Source organism: Ambystoma mexicanum, chromosome 7p (assembly GCF_040938575.1).
Source record: "Ambystoma mexicanum isolate Mex_15411 chromosome 7p, UKY_AmexF1_1, whole genome shotgun sequence".
NCBI classification, from domain to species: domain Eukaryota; kingdom Metazoa; phylum Chordata; class Amphibia; order Caudata; family Ambystomatidae; genus Ambystoma; species Ambystoma mexicanum.
Genome location: NC_090939.1, coordinates 712,119,116 through 712,132,247, shown reverse-complemented (window position 1 = coordinate 712,132,247; position 13,132 = coordinate 712,119,116).

Below are 13,132 nucleotides of genomic sequence, written 5' to 3'. Positions count from 1 at the left end.
GATATGTATGTAGTGTTAGCCGATGCTCCCTAACAGCTGGGACTTCTGACATCATACTCAGAGGCATTACAGATGAGATTATCAGAAGCATAATTAATGATACATAAAGATGGAAGGGGGCTGGTCTCGTCCTGCATTTAACTGTAAGAAGAACACAGGTCTTCAAACTGAGTATGGCTGTGTGGTCAAAATGTATGAGTAATGGAATTCCCACAACATTTATCCGTCAAACATCAAAGGCCAATGCAATTCGAACAAAGCACATCTGTTAAAAGAAAATAAAAAGATGGAACAAATTGATTCAATAAACTCTTAAGAAATTCCCTTGCAAATGTGGTATAAAATTCAAGGATGACAACAACATATAAAAACATACATGGCAAGAAAAACCTTCAAACTCTTAATGAGGGCCACAATGTGCACTGTAGCTTTGTGGCACAATTGAGTAGTGCCTACAGTGAAATAACAGGAATTCAGGGATTCCCCAGAGCCTCTGTAGGGTGGGTAGCATACAAATGACTCTCCCTCAGCCCGCTGAGCCTTAACAACGACAAGACGGTGCTACTCCAAATGGGTTCCCAAACATCACTCAACAAGCTGGACTCATATAAATCATTCACTATAGATGGCAACACCATTCAAGTGTCCAGCAATGTCAAGACTTTAGGCGTATGCCTTGATTGCACCTTGTCCTTATCCAGGCAGGTCAAGGCGGTCTCCTCTTCTGCGGCTCACACCTCGAAATAAATGAATGCATGCAGACCCTTTCTGACCCCTGACAACTGCATCACTATTGTGATAGCACTTATTGGCTCAAACCTGGACTATTGCAATGTCCTATTGGCAGGTACCTTTTCACGCAACATTAACAAACTGCAAGTCATTCAAAACAACGCCTTCAGTGCCGCTCTCAACATCACAAAGTGCAAACATATCTCTGCAGCAAGAAGAAAGGCCCACTGGCTATCAATCCATGAGTGCATCACTTTCAAGACCTTAGTAATCATGCATAAATTCCTCTCTAACTTAGCGCCAAAATACCTTTCACAAAGACTTTTCAAAGCCCAATCTTCCAGACCTACACGCTCTGCATATTCGTACCAACTTACCATCCCCTGCTTCAGATGCAAGAGAGAAGGGTTTTCCAGCTTCCTGGTCATCGTCTCCAAGGACTGGAATGCCTTACCTTTCAAATTGAGATCTGAACAATCATACTGGGTGTTCCGGAAACAACTTAACACTCTGTTCTTCTCATTGAACTCACCTCTTGTATGACCCCAAGACTTTACCTGACTCTATCTGCACATTTCCCTTTGTCATTGCCTCTGTTCTTGCTCCTTGTCATATGTGTCCTAAGTGATGTAACCAATGCCTTGATGCAAAAAACAATGCAAAAATAAAATAAATAAATAAGGGGTACAGACTTGTTTTGAAATGTCCTGGCTGGCATTCCTTTAGGCCCCTGTCACTGTAGATGCTTTCTGATATTTCCTTCTTCCCTGACCATCAGACCATCACAGCATGTATATGACTGTAGATCGAATGAATAAAAAGAAATGCATGTACCTGTATTTTAGGGGTGGCTGCTCTATGTGGGTGTGAAGGATGGTGCCCTGCCAAAAGGCCACAGCCACCTCATCCATGAGTGACAACTGTATCTTGCATCGCTCATGGAGATAGTGGCTGCACTTTAAATTTGCAGTAGGGAGTGCTCTAGTGAGCCATACCTGTTGAACATGTGCAGTGCAATTTGTGCCAGGGTGACTAACAAAGGCTCACCAGGCCAGCCCCAAATGGAGGTCTGGGGGTGTTAACAAGGAAACTCTGTCAAGTCATATCAGTTATTGATGCCACCTCCTCCGCTCCTGTCTCTCATACAGGCTGGGATGGGGTCTTACTTCACACGTTGTAGAACAGCAGCAGAGCCCATACTATAATTGTGCATGCCAGCATGAAAAACGATACGATTGAAGCTGGAATGGAGGAAGGAGGAGCAGAGGGAGGTCTAGCAAGTTGCTGAGTTTGGCTAATCCATGCCATCCACTTATCATCTGATGTTACTGGTACGTTTTGATTACATTTTCATGCAGCTACTGCAGTGCCCAGACACTTGCTTTCATCGTTATCAAATGACTGGGTGTTCCAGGAAGGGGATGGGAATGGGAGAGTGAGATGGAGGCAGTGTTTGCTGGGCAGGAGCTTCTACAGCCACATTATAGGAAGTGCCTCACTAGTTTAGTACTGGACCTGGTGAGACGATTCTGTGAACAGAAACCTTCTAGGTACACAACTTGGCAGAAGCTGTGTACCTAGAACACGGGCGGAATAAAGACGCCTTTGAGTTATCAAAGAATGAAACTTAGACACAGATTGAAATTCCAGTGGTGCAAATGTACCTGGTTGATTCCATTTAACATGACTCCCCTCCCCCAGTGACGAGACATTAACCATGACTCTGTAGAGGATAAACACCTTATGTCCTTCGAACTTGACTGAAGGCTTAGTTCCATCCAGACCGATTAATGACAGAGTCCCGCTTTTTTAGATCACACAGAGGAGGCATCACAAATGCATTACAGAGGAGTTATGGCAGATCACACTTCACACAAACTAGCCTCAGCTCCGCTGGAATTCCATCAAATGCATTAACCGAGCCAGAAGCTTAGTTCAGAACTTGTTTATTATCTGTATATCTGCACAGACTCGTGGCTACCACTAGGCAAAGTTAGGTGCCTGCCTATATTGTGAAAATGTTACAGAGGCAAATGCTGCCGAAGGCAATAACCACTTATACATTTTTTGGATACATAAATGTATTATTATTTCTCTTGAGTCGTGAGATGGGCTGCACTCTCAGCACTGTCTGCAGCAGCAGTCAGAGCAGCAGGCACCGTGAGGTTTGAGCGTGGTCATGGTGCACTGCACCATCCGCAGGGCCTCAGGCCGCTCTTGCACATTAGCACTGCACATGCCCTCATGACTGAGGCTTCTGCTAATGTTCTTGGACAGTGTTCTGGTCTGCACCATCTGTGGACACCCTGTACACTAGCTGCAGCCTGCAGCCATAGTCCGCGGGTGGCAGCCCTGCCTGCTGAGAGAGACTCAGACACACACACAGCCAGGTAAGGGTTGCACGCTATTGTTGTAATTGTTCTGCCTCTTGGTCTCAGGGGTGGGAATAGCTGAATTGGTTGAGATAGAGAGTAGATGAATGGAAGCAGAAGGGAGAATGAGTGTATACATCTATGTGTGTGTCATTGTGAGTCCTGTAGCCATGGGGCATAAATTAACTGGGGTCCAATTGAACCATTTCCTAGGTCACAGGTCATCGGGGAAAGGGGCAGGGCCCAGGGCAAGGGCCAGAGGCCAAGACAGATGTTAGAACTGCATGCATTACATATAGCTGCCAATACTGCTTTCTTATTCAATAACAGCCTAGTAAAGCAGAAACTGAGTGACACGGACGCTGTGACTGCAACAATTCCATATCTTTTCCAACAATTCCATATCTTTTCATGTCGACATACACTCATTGCCCCAACAGGCACGCTGTCTTTCATTGTTACTGAGCTTTGAATCCTGTAGTCCATGGCTCTAGGCTTTAAAGAAACTTAAGTGCAATTGTGCCTGTGTTTTTGGCACTGAGGTGTTTGTGTGTCCATCTGTCCTTCAGTAAACAGGTCTGCCATCTACCAAAAGCTTTGCCTTGGACCACACCACAGATTCTGACAGCCACTCTGCTGCACTGTGCCTTCCAAGGCTAAGCATGGAAGATAGACTCAGAGCTCAATTTAGCTCAATTTTACTGTTACGTGCAGCCCATAAAGCTGCCACCCTCATATGCTTTCCTTTAGTTGTACGTTTATTGCAGTTTAGCACATTTTTGAGGTAGCACTGTAGTTGAAACCATACATCAAAAATCAGGGTTGTACCGTACACAGATTTTATTTAATTATTTACTGTCCCTGGGGAGTGGGAAATTAGGCTTTCTGTGTTTTATTTGTCCAACCCCATCTTCCGTAATCCTTAGCTGTGTGGTATTGTCCTGGTTGTCTTCTCCTAGAGCTTTTCTGTCTTTCATCATGGAGACCTAATACATTAAATAACACTTCCATTTTAATAAACTTTTTCACATTGAGTTGCTATGTGGTTTGTTGCTTTGCCCAAAACTAAGACTTAAAGGCACAGAGAGTGGGCTTAGGTGGGAATACTGTAAGTCACACTGTGGAAACGAAACCACGAGCTAGATCTTGCCAGGTTGTATTTAACTATGGGGGAAGGGCTTGAAAAGATGCAGAGGTGCAGAAGAGCATCCTGCCTTAGAAGACATGTATTTTATTACATAATATAAAGCCTCTTTTCAAGCTTTGTGGCAGGAATGATGAGTGAAAGTAAATGCTCCCTTCTAATGAGTGTGTCACTGTTCTGGGTAGCTGTATTTGCAGACCGTCCTTCTGTTTGTCAGTGTCTATAACTGAGCTAAATACTCACTTTTTCTGTATGTCTGTTCACAACAACCCTATAACTGCCACCAGTCACCCACTCAACCAGCATTGTATGAATGTGTGATTTTTCAACTGAGATGAGACGGCAGATGGAGTGCAGTTTTGCAACCCAGTCTATAGTATGCCAGCTTTATGCATTAAGTACTGGGGCCGCACAACATTATGCCCTTTAAAAATACATTTGTAGGTTGTGACTTCTCTCTGTACCACATATGTCCCCTCTGTGTACATTCATTTGGAGCCAATGAGGCAAGTGGCTCTGCTTGAGCAGCGTGCACAGTCATTCTCACTGATCTGCAGCATGGTCCATCAATGGGGCCAAAGTAACAAGGTGTCAAGCCTTTTGCTATGTGGCATTATATTGGTTGAGTTTCCTTATCAATGCGGTGATAAGTGATAAGTGTGGGAGTGAGTTCATCTTTAGGCTTACTTATTTATTAGGCACACATTTCAATGGGCAATTTGGCTGAAGGCAAAACTTCAATGTCTCTTTGGTGTCCCCTCTCTCATAAAGGCCATGGTAATCATGTTATAACTCAAGCGAGAGATTTTTGAGTTGTATGCTTTCTTTCAGCAAAGACATACCTTGTTAAGTCATCTAAAATTCCATCACTGAAAGCCACATTTTTTTGTCACGGTTATCTATAATTATCATAAATGGAAAAGATTCAAAGTTGCCTTTGAACCTACCAAGCTCTCTCTCTATCCCCTGCAAGTAGGTTGAGTAAAACCTCATATGAGAGTTCAAAACGTTTCAATGAATTAAATTCCATCTCCCATAGTCATTGGGCATCATTTCGACTTTGGAGGTAACCACGCACCTATTTGCAGTATGGCTGCCTCCAAAATCGTTCCGACTCCGCTCTGGCGAATGGAGTAATTACCGGTCCATTCCAAGGTTGGAGGGACCAGTAATTCCCCATTCACCAGGGCCCTTCCCCTGGCACTGGAATTTCCAACTGTTCTGCAAGTTTATGTGCATAAACAAGTTATTTCCCAAACCCTTCATTACTCCTGCACCCACTAAGAAACTTCTCGGTCTCGTAGAGTGGTTTTATAGCATCAACTACAAACCCGTAGCTAGAAATACACTTTGCAAGATCTTGGGCATTTATGCGAGAGATATTACCAGATGATCCAGTTTGTGTAGTGTCATTTGATATCTCAACTAGTGCATCATACAACATCACCCAGCTGAGAGCGAAGAGGATTCAAGACATGCCATTGATTTTCTATCTTGTGTCACTCAGTGGTTTCAATTTAAGATTTTTAGCATGGCGTTTTAAACTTTAAACATCCCAACAGCATGCCGAACCAGAGAAATGCACATAAATATGGTGTACCATGAGAAAGAAAGTAATTGCCTACAAGCAACACTTAGCTGCGTCATTAACAACTAAATTTAAAGAAGGTGCACTTCATGGAACAAGCAACGCATTTGGATTTACAGCCAAAATTCTATGGTGTATACCATTGTGTTCCCTCCTCATATTGTTTCCATTATCATAGCCTTTGCCACGCGAGACATTTCTTGTAATTGGTGAAGAATAGTGTCTGTCATACTGGCTCCAGTTGTCTCTTTTAGGTGCACAAATCTTAAGAAATGTTCTTTTATGCACACAGGCTCAAAATGATCAGAGTCCAATACTGACATGATGGTCACATAGCATCCGATCATTGTCATTTGTTCAACATAGCTGACATCTGGTGTGCAGCCAAGAATTTTTTTAAAGAACTTGGAAGCTGAGGTTAGGATTTCCTGTTTAATGGTTGTGGCTAGAAGCAGAATCAGCTCATTTTCTATAACTTTCCAGGGATAGTGAATATGTGTCTTTCATTCTGTTATTTTACTATGATGATCATCCATGAGTGTGTCAAATAAAGCTAGATATTCAACACATTTCAGGAAGTTTCCACAGCCAAATCTATGCAGTTCTTCATGCATTCCACGAAAGGCCAGATTTTGCTTACTAAAACAATCTGTGTTGTTCTTTGATTTGCTGCAAATACTTCGATTCTGCCTTAATAAGGCAAACATTTCTTTATCACTTGTTTTCTTCTTTTTCATTCGCAGTGCCACTTACTTCCACTTTTTAATGTTTTCTAAATGATCAATTCTTCTTTCATGTGCTGCTAGAATTGCTGACATGTTTTTCCATTCCTTGGACCCTTAATAAGTAAGAGATGATGCACTGGTTGGATTACTGCAAAACAGCTTACAATAGAAGCAAAAGGCAGTGTCCTTTGACCTGGACGATGCACATCATTTCCGTTGGGAAGACTCCTTTTGTAAAGATTTGAGGAAATCTTTCTTTTGTTTCTATCTTTAGGAAGAAAAATCTGCATAACCTGTTGTGGCCCATGTACTACCAGGAATTATTGGACATGATCACAGGTACGAGGTTCACTATAGCTCATGCTGATGGAGGCAGCAGCACTTTCACATCTTCACAAATCTTGAACCTGAAATTGTTAATTTGGTTCATTTTCCACATTGAGAGTTTGCGCTTCCAATTCTTCTTCCACTTGTAAGGCATCAGCTATATCTGCCATCTTAGCTTCAGTGTCAGGTCGACCCTTTGAACGATCTTCATCTTGATCTTGCAGTGGATCACCTTGTAAATACTTAAAATACTCTTCTTGTTTTGCCTTTTATAGTCCCCTTTTTCTTTTGAGTTTACAATATTATGACCCAGAAAATGTCTTTCTATTTGCCAAGATGCACACATGCGGAAAAAATATTAACCCAACGTATCACTCATGCTTCCATTATATCAAAGTTAACAATCCAGTGTTCAGCACAGGTTTCTAAGAGAACAAACACATATAGCCATTGCTTACTGTGTCATGACATACATAGAATGTATACACCACAGAGAGCCATATCGTCTTATATTTGCACTCATCAACATTGCTACAAAGCAACCTTGACTGCTCATCAATTAGCACCATACCCTACCACCTGCAGATCCTGCAATTTCAAGAAACAGTGATAATGGTAGCCTGTGTGCTCTCCCTGGCTGTTCGACCAATATCTGGCACCTCTAGCCCAGTGCATTGCCACTCTCTACTCCAACTTTCAGTGCTTTGCGGATGACACACAGCTCGTTTTCAGGCTCCCCTCTGCCACCTCTTCCCCTTCTCTCATCTCTGACTGTCTGTCTGCTATCCAGGAGTTGTGTGCCGCCAACAATCTCTGCCTTAATGCCAGTAAGTCGGAGATTCTCTTCATTGGCACACCTGCACCCTGCTTTCCTGTCACTTCCTGGCTGGCCGCCCTTGACCCTCTTCCTCCTCCCACCGGTGAGGCTAAGAACCCTGGGGTCATCTTCGCCTCCACACTCTCCTTTTCTCCTCAAATCTCTGACGTCTTTAAGAAGTCAAACTACCAACTGCACTTCCTCAGAGATATTCTACCTTTCCTCTTCTTCCCCCAGAATCTCACTGTCTCTAGAGCTCTGGTTCTCTCTAGGCTGAACTACTGCAACAGCCTCTTTCGAAATCTGCCTGTTTCTACTGTCCGCCCTCTACAACACATCCAGAACAGGACTGCGATACTTGTCCTTGGCCTCAGGCCCAGGGATCGTATGTCTCCAGCACTGAAATCTCTGCATTGGCTCCAAGTAGCTGCAAGGATTAAGTTCAAGACCCTCTGCATTGTGTGGGCCTGGTACCTTCCTACTCGAGCTCTTTGCTCCTCCACCTCCAACTCCCTCAGGGTCAGTCGCTTCTCCAAGCAACAAGTTGGTGGTAGATCTTGTTCTTTGGCTGTGGCCTGCCTCTTGAACAGCCTTCCTGCCTCTTTGAAACTTGAGGAGAGCCATCTCTGGTTCCGGAAGCACCTCAATACCTTCCTCTTCGCTTCTGCCTTCTCTCTTCCTCTCCCCTGCTGATTTCCTGTCTGATACTGCACTGGTCACCTGGCTATCCTCTGATTCGGGTACAGGTGCCTTCCCGCCCAGTTGCACACCCGCACTGCCTCCTGACAACCCATGCACTTGGGTCTGTAACCCTACATTCCCCCAAACTGCACTTTTGGACACCTGTTGTCTGCACTTACCCTTGCATCTGCCACCTGCTGGTCACACTTATTGTTATTTGTTTTGATCGCATGTACAGCACTGCCCCTGTCCCTTTTGCCCTGGCACTTTTTCCCCTCACTCCTCCCTTGCACTTGCGCAATCTCAATGTCACTTGGCCTAGTAAGATTGTTGTCTCTGTCCTCCCCCTGTTCCCCCTTCCTTGCCTTGTCGTGCCTTGAAACACTTGTTGTGTATAGGCACGTTACAAATGCCATATCATATCATACAAGACATAGCATAAGAAGACATAGCAAAGTTATTCACTCATTACATGTGTGGCAGTAATGTAGACAGCTCATGCACTTTGGTAACTGACTGGCAGGAAAAGGCGAGGAAATCAAAAGTTTGCTCTGCTGAGGACAGTCCTATTTACTAGAAGAGATTCAATTATGTTCCCAGGCTCACACAGTTTGTTTAAACAGTGAAACTGGAATTTTAACCCACTGTACAGTTTAGACACTTGAACACATACCTTTCATGCTGCACTTGGTACATATTTTGTAATGTTATACTGCAAAGCCCACAATAATACTGCCTTACAAAGCTCTAAAGCCATCCAGCCCTGTTTTTGCTTGGAATTCTGGAACGTGTAGTTTTTCTAAATTCCAAGTGGAAATAAATATATGCCAGTATAAAAAAACATGTTCCTTCTTGACAGTCAAAAATGCCATGGATCTGTAGAAATACATGTCCAGGCTGGCTGCACCAAGCCAGTCTGGGAATTTGCCCTGGCTATGCTGTAACTACCTCAAGCATACTGCCCAGACATGTATCTACCAGCACCACCCTGACACAGGCTTATTGAGTACCTGCAACATGCTACCCAGACATTGTGACATTTATGCCCACTCCTCTACTGGTGAAAGGTATCATGAAACAGCGTCCATGTGCTGGACTAAGATGCACTGGAAAACAAAATCTCATTGTTAACCACATGGCACAGAAAGGCGAGGAGCCACTCAAACATCCCCATAATGGTTATTGGACATATTGTAAAACCTGATTATGATGTGAATCTCATTCCGATTCTCATGGATGTTGCGTAATTGTGGTATATGTGTTATTAAAAATAGCACCTTAGTAGGCTACATACGATTGAGATGAAACATCCTGTCTCAATACGGAGGTTGATGATTCCACAAAACGATCAATATTGTTAGTGATGACATGGGTAAAAGTCATATTAGAAATTAAAACACCACTGCAAACAGACGATTTGTATTGGCAGTCATAACAATATGTACTTATGAGGCTTATGCTTTTGCATAGTAATTGTCTCAAAAAGCAATGTTATGGTATCACTTTTAGTCTATACGCGGAGATGGTTGAAATCTGCTGCCAATTTCCTGTGCGTTACTAACACGTGGAACTTGGGCGGTTGTGACATCATCACGTGAGGTTCAGGTAAGGCAGCAGCCATGCACGTTGCAAGGCGTTGCAGCTCCAAGGTTAAGGCCTCGTTTGGAACTCTATTGAAGCAGTACTGGTAAGAATACTTACATTAAGAGGGAATGGGAGTTGTTTACATTGAATAGGAATATAACTCTAAATTAATTCTACAACATGCTAGTGTGGGTTATATGTTTTTTTGTTTTTCTCCCAAAATGTTTTTTATGTGTATCTTTTTTTTACACAATTTGCTTTGTTAAATATGATAGTGTTTAGCGCTGAAGACGGATTGATATCTGAAATGCATTGGCTATAGGACACAAGGTCAAACTGTGTACTGCTTTTAATGAAGCAATACATTTATTGAGTCATAAAAATGCAATGGGCCTCATTCCGAGTAGTGCAGTAAGGGTTAACGGTCACCGGTAACAAGACTGGTGCCGTTAAACCCTTACCACCCTACTACGAGTTCCCTTTGCGGGTCATTCCTTAACGCCTGCTTTAGCACTTTAGTGCTAATAACGGTACCGTAATTTACGGTACCGTTATTAGCGCCTTCCCCATTCCCATTGAGCCCTATGGGTGCTCAAATGGGAATGGGGAAGGGCCCTGGTGAATGGGGAATTACCGGTCCCCCCAACCTTGGAATCGACCGGTAATTACTCCATTCACCAGAGCCGAGTCGGAACGATTTTGGAGGCAGCCATACCGCAAATAGGTGCGTGGTTACCTCCAAAGTGTGCTTTGAAACTGATTATTCTGTTTGTGTCCCGACGAAGAAGTAGTTCACATATGAAGCAGATGATGAGCCTATTGAAAGCCCCAAGGAAAGATTCAAAGTGAACTTTTCCTTGACATCATTGACAGAGCACTTCAATCTGTAGAAGGGAGATTGACTCAAATGCATCAATTTAGTTCTGTGTTTGGCTTCCTATATAAAATACACAGTTGGAAAACAAAGGCGGCATATCAAGTCTTTTACCATTGCTTTAGACTAGAGAAAGCTTTACAAAATGGGTACTCAAAGGATCAAAGGACATTGATGAGCAAGATTTGTGCAATTAATTTCAAGTTATTGAAAGAAGAGTTCCAAATAGTTCATCCCCAAACAATGTACTGAAATATGTATACAAAAATAGTTTTGCCAGAGCATATCCCCACCTCGTGTATTGCTCTCCATATTCTCAGTACCCTGCCTGTTTCAGTGGCAAGTGGTGAAAGAAACTTTTCAAAGCTTCAGTTGATCAAATGTTATAGTCTGTACTTGATAACACAAGAACGACTTGTTGAGCTAGCAATATTGTCAATAGAGCATACAATTGCTAAAATAATTGATATCAAGAATCTTGTGTCTACATTTGAGAAAATGAAAGCTTAGAAAGTTAATTTCTAATGTGTTTTACACTTGTTTTAACACATCTGGTACGAAATAACATGCAGACCTAGACACATATGTTTCATGGTTAATGTGCACAGGTGGCCCACCACTACTGCTCCAGTGTTTCTTGGATTTTTTGGACAGTTTTGGATTCACTCACTGTTTTTCACTTTTGTAGGTGTTTTAAGACTATTCATTAGAGACATATTGCTGAATGTATACATATCATACTTAGCAAGTATTGGGGCCGGTTTAGTGTTTTGTAGAAGGTAGTCAGAGGCATTTCTAGGGGGGAGGGTTAAAGGGGTTATAGCACCGGGTCTTTTGGTTGTCTGGATAGAAGCTCAGATGCTACAACCAAAATGCTAGCTAGCCCTGAGTCCCACCAGTCCCTGCATTAGCATAGCCCTTGACCTTTTCCAGACATAGCAACACCCCTGCAGGTAGTGATGGTTATGTGCTGACATGTGTCTAGTATGTATTAGCCACATAGTTTTCCTACTGTCTGTATTGTATTATCATATCATACTATATAATAAAAGGCCAGTTGTATGTTTGTCCTAAGCCATCCTGCCTGCTTTGCCTGTTATCACCACTAAAGAGAGATGTTGCCTTACGTACACAACAATTCGAATTCAAGTTCACCTTCCAGCCGAACAAAATGTGTATTTCAACAATGATAGCATACAATTAACTGCATAGAAGGCTCAAGTCTGGCATACTTCAAGTTGCATGCACTAAGAAAATATATACATTTAAAAAACATATAAGCAGAAATGCATTTGACTAAGCATTATTTCTCTAACAAAATAATGTTTTAATGTATGTATGCATTATGTTATTATTCACTGTAATATTTTGTGGTATGCATTGTTATATCAATAATATTCTTCACTTACATTTTCAACTAGATTTATCTTCCATTTACTTTATGTTATGATCTCATGTCTACTTTGAATCATGCTGCATATTAATTGTATTACTCGGTCATCCCTCAACATTATGTATGTGTGTACAAAACTCAGAAGTGGAATCTAAGACAATGAGGAGCAGATACAACAATTGGCCATATGTACTATGTTGAACTTTCAAAGGATTCTGTGGGACTTTGTTTGAGGTTAATACTCCTCCACATAAAAGGAACAAAATCCTTTACACATTTTTTTTCTATTAACATAAATTATGTTAAAATGCACCACATAATATATTTACACTCTGAAAATGTTTTCCTTTATGCACATAAGCTTGTGCATACAGGCTTTTCCACTAGTCTGTATGTAATTTACAGAAAGGATTAGATACACAAGCCTCAGAATTATGTTCGTTGCTGCTATAGTATCATTGACTGGTTTAGTAAACCTTTATTTATGAAACACAGAGGCTTTCATTTGAATTCTAAAACCTAAACACTGTAAGTGGACGAGAGGGAGAGGAAAGTGCAATGGGATCCACCCACAGCAGAATACATGTGCAATGTGTTAGATGTAGGTAAAGGGTTGCAGCAATCAGGAACGAAATTGGGGTGGTTGTTTGAGAAGGCGTAGGACCCGGAGTGGGGGTGCCAATTTGATACTTTGCCTTTAATGGAAAAATTCCATGAACTGGCTCTGGTTGGGATTGTAGGACATGGGGGCATGGGGAATGTACCATAGTGGGCAGGAGTAACTGGGTGGGAGTAGAGATCAGAGGCAGTGTGTCTCAACTGGAGGAAATCAAGTCACCTCATGACTGGGAAATGAAAATCCCACCACACATCTTTTGAAGCACTCAATTCAAGC